The 3820-nt window shown below is 43.0% G+C and overlaps 1 pseudogene; it reads right to left on the bottom strand.

Moving 5' to 3' along the window:
* Positions 1-803: 803 nt before the first annotated feature.
* LOC129475383 (protein SET-like) lies at positions 804-3546 on the bottom strand (annotated as a pseudogene).
* Between the last annotated feature and the right edge of the window lie 274 nt (positions 3547-3820).

Here is a 3820-nt window from a genome sequence, read left to right as displayed (position 1 = left end):
CAAAGCAACTTGTACACTTCTGATATTTTAAAACTGAGCATCATCTTTCCTTTCAAGTGAAACAGAAAGAAAATTTAAAAATTAACGAGAATAAAATTACAATGGAGAATGTCAATTCCAAATAAGATTCTACAGGTTCTGCTGATTATTCCATTGAGTGGCAGGGCTTAAGTCATCATTAGGAGATAATTCATTTTAAAAGTGTCATCTTAAACTGCAAAGATGTCTGTCAAATATCACAACTAAACATGCCAAAGGAGAAACCATGTTGTTAAAATGCCCACTTAACCCACCCAAACATCTCGAACCCACCTTGTGCTGACCTTCTATAACCCCATTTTTTAGTTTTTTTTTCTTTTTTTAAACAAGAGAGTAGACAGACAGATACATGTTGCTAAATGCTAACTGTCCATATTCACTTAGAGACACAGTGTACTCTCTGAGCCCAATATACAGAGAAAAGAGGAAAAAAGCTAGAATTCTATCCACTACTACACAGGGGCCTAGCACCTTCCAGCTTCCAGCAGAGTGAAAGGAGCAGGTTTTTCTTTTTTCCCACAGAGCTCAGTGGTGTTCATTCCATACAGTTTTTGTTCAGACAGGAAGGGATAAAAATGAATTTTGAACAAAAAGGGGTAGAGACTCTTTTCCCATTGTGTTCTGCTCAAGGTATTTCCCCCCAAATAAGTAGAGAAAAGAGAGCTCAAGAACACAGCAACTGAGCACAAGAGGAAACTTGCAACTTGCTCTCAGGGGCTGGAGAAAATTTTTAAAAAGGAAGGTTGGAATCCATCAGTTTTCTATTAGTCCTCTTCCCCTTCATCCTCCTCTCCTCCCTCCCCTTCATCATCATCTTCATCTTCACCTTCATCCTCATCCCCTTCTTCATCAATATCTTCTAATGCTTCCTCTTCTTTATCATCATCATCTTCTCCTTCTTCTTGTTCATCATCCATATTGGGAACCAAGTAGTACTATAATGGGTTTGGCCAAATATCATCTTTGATTACCTCTCCTAATTCATCAGCATCTGCATCAGAATGGTCAGTAAACAAGGTAAAGAAGCTCTCTGGTTCCTCATGCTGCCTCTTCCTACTGGCTTTATTCTGCGTTTGACTTGAACGTTTTGTCAAATCCTTTCCAGATTTCCATTTGATTTTGGTGGACTTTGAAGATGGATCACCACTCTCATTCAGATGAAATTCTTTGGAGAGAACTTTATTTTTAAAGTAAGGATTTTCATCAAAATAAAAATCTATTCCATAACCTGATTTAACATCTCCAAATTCTGTCACTGGTCAAATAATGTAGAGCCTCTTCGTTCTCCTCCCCAAGGAGTACAGACACTTGTGGATGATTGACAAATGTTGTTACCCAAAAATTCAGGATTTTGGCGATCAGTTCTGACCTCTTCTGCTGACAAGATAGCTGAATAGGAACAGCTCCGGTATGCAGCTCCCAGCAAGATTGACGCAGAAGGCAGGTAATTTCTGCACTTCCAACTGAAGTACCCAGTTCATCTCATTGGGACTGGTTGGACAGTGGGTGAAGCCCACGGAGGGTTAGCCGAAGCAGGGTGGGGTGTCCCTCACCCTGGAAGCACAAGGGGTCAGGGGATTTCCCTCCCCTAGGCAAGGGAAGCCGTGAGGGGCTGTGCCATGAGGAACTGTGCACTCGGCCCAGATTCTGTGCTTTTCCCACGGTCTTTGCAACTTGAAGACCAGGAGATTCCCTCTGGTGCCTACACCACCAGGGTCCTGGGTTTCAAGCACAAAACTGGACGGCTATTTGGGCAGACACCGAGCTAGCTGGCTGCGTTTTTTTTTTTTTTTCATACCCCAGTGGCACCTGGAAAGCCAGCAAGACAGAACAATTCACTCCCCTGGAAAGGGGGCTGAAGCCAGGGAGACAAGTGGTTTGGCTCCACAGGTCCCACCGCCACAGAGCCCAGCAAGCTAAGATCCACTGGCTTGAAATTCTCGCTGCCAACACAGCAGTCTGAGGTTGACCTGGGACGCTGGAGCTTGGTGGAGGGAGGGGCATCCACCATTGCTGAGGCTTGAGTAGGTAGTTTTACCCTCACGGTGTAAACAAAGTCGCCAGGAAGTTCAAACTGGGCAGACCCCACCACAGCTCAGCAAGGCTGCTGCAGCCAGACTGCCTCTCTAGATTCCTCCTCTCTGGGCATGGCACCTCTGAAACAAACGCAGCAGCCCCAGTCAGGGACTTATAGATAAAACCCCCATCTCCCTGGGACAGAGCACCTGGGAGAAGGGGCGGTTGTAGGCACAGCTTCAGCCGACTTAAACGTCCATGCTTACTCTCTTAGCAAATTTCAAGAATGCAATTCACTGTTATAAACTGTAGACACCATGTTGTACATTAGAGGGAGCTCATCCTCCTCATACATGTAAAATGGGATGACTTGTAAAACTTCAAAGTAAACATAACCTTTCAGGGAAAAAATTTGCTGCTGTATTTTTTTTTTTTATTGCTGCATAACAAGTTGCCCTAAAACTTAGTGGTTTAAAATGACAAACACTTATTTCACAGTTTCTATTGGTCATGGATTTGATCTTAGTTTAACTGGGTGAGAGTCTCTAACATGGCTACAAGGTAGGAGGATTTGCTTTCAAGCTCACTGAGGTGGAGTTTGACAGGCTTTTTTTTTTTTTTTTTTTTTGAGACAGACTGAGTCTCACTCTGTCACCCAGACTGGAGTGCAGTGGCCAGATCTCGGCTCACTGCAAGCTCTGCCTCCCAGGTTCACACCATTCTCCTGCTTCAGACTCCCGAGTAGCTGGGACTACAGGTGCCCGCCACCACGCCCGGCTAATTTTTGGTATTTTTAATAGAAACGGGGTTTCACCATGTTAGCCAGGATGGTCTCGATCTCCTGACCTCGTGATCTGCCCGCCTCGGCCTCCCAAAGTGTTGGGATTACAGGCGTGAGCCACCACGCCCGGCCGACAGGCTTTAAGAGAGTCACTTTCAAGCTAATTTGCATGGCTGTTCACCAGAGATACCAGTTTCTTGCCACTTGAACCACTCCACAGAGCTACTCCCAACATGGCAGCAGGCTGCCCAAGAGAAATGACTCCAAGAAAGAAAGCATGAAAGAATGAAGCAAGGTAACAGAGCCAAGCAAAATGAAAGCCTGAGTGTTTCGTTACCTAATCTAGGGAAGTAACTTTCTATCACTTTTGATCACTTTGGCTATGTTCTATTTATGAGAAGCAAGTCACTAGGTCCACTCCACACTGAAGGAGAAGGGATTATATAAGGGTGTTAATTGCAGAAGGCAGGGATCTTTGAGGCCATTTTAGAGACTGCCTATCAATAACTGAATGGAGAAAAGCAACAGGTACCTATTCATCCATTTTGGCAAATACAAATAATTAATTTAGGATCAGTTTTTAAAATGCTATAAGTTAGAAGTCTCTTACTGTTTTTGCCACACTTAAAGTACAACTTTCATCACTATACCTCCTTTAAAATCATTCTCATTTCAATCTTTGATATCACTCGCCCTGGATACCCATACATTCCTCCTCTTGTATTAGCTTCCCACCTATGTTTACCACCAAAAATGTCCAGAAAAAAGAGAACCAATCAGTTAGACAGGCCATATTAAATCATGAGTATAAATGTTTCTATTTCCTCAGATGTGATGCATAAGGATAGGAAATCAAGTCATTTTCTTCAAACTTGATTTAATTAAAAGTCAATGAAATAAAGATAGATTGAGGTTAATTTTTACCATTCCTGTGAGACTCTAAATTAGAACAAGAGAAATCCATTCAGAAATGACTTTATGCAT

Source organism: Symphalangus syndactylus, chromosome X (assembly GCF_028878055.3).
Source record: "Symphalangus syndactylus isolate Jambi chromosome X, NHGRI_mSymSyn1-v2.1_pri, whole genome shotgun sequence".
Taxonomy (NCBI): Eukaryota; Metazoa; Chordata; class Mammalia; order Primates; family Hylobatidae; genus Symphalangus; species Symphalangus syndactylus.
The sequence above is the reverse complement of the archived record's forward strand: the minus strand, read 5'-3'. Positions and strand labels throughout refer to the sequence as shown.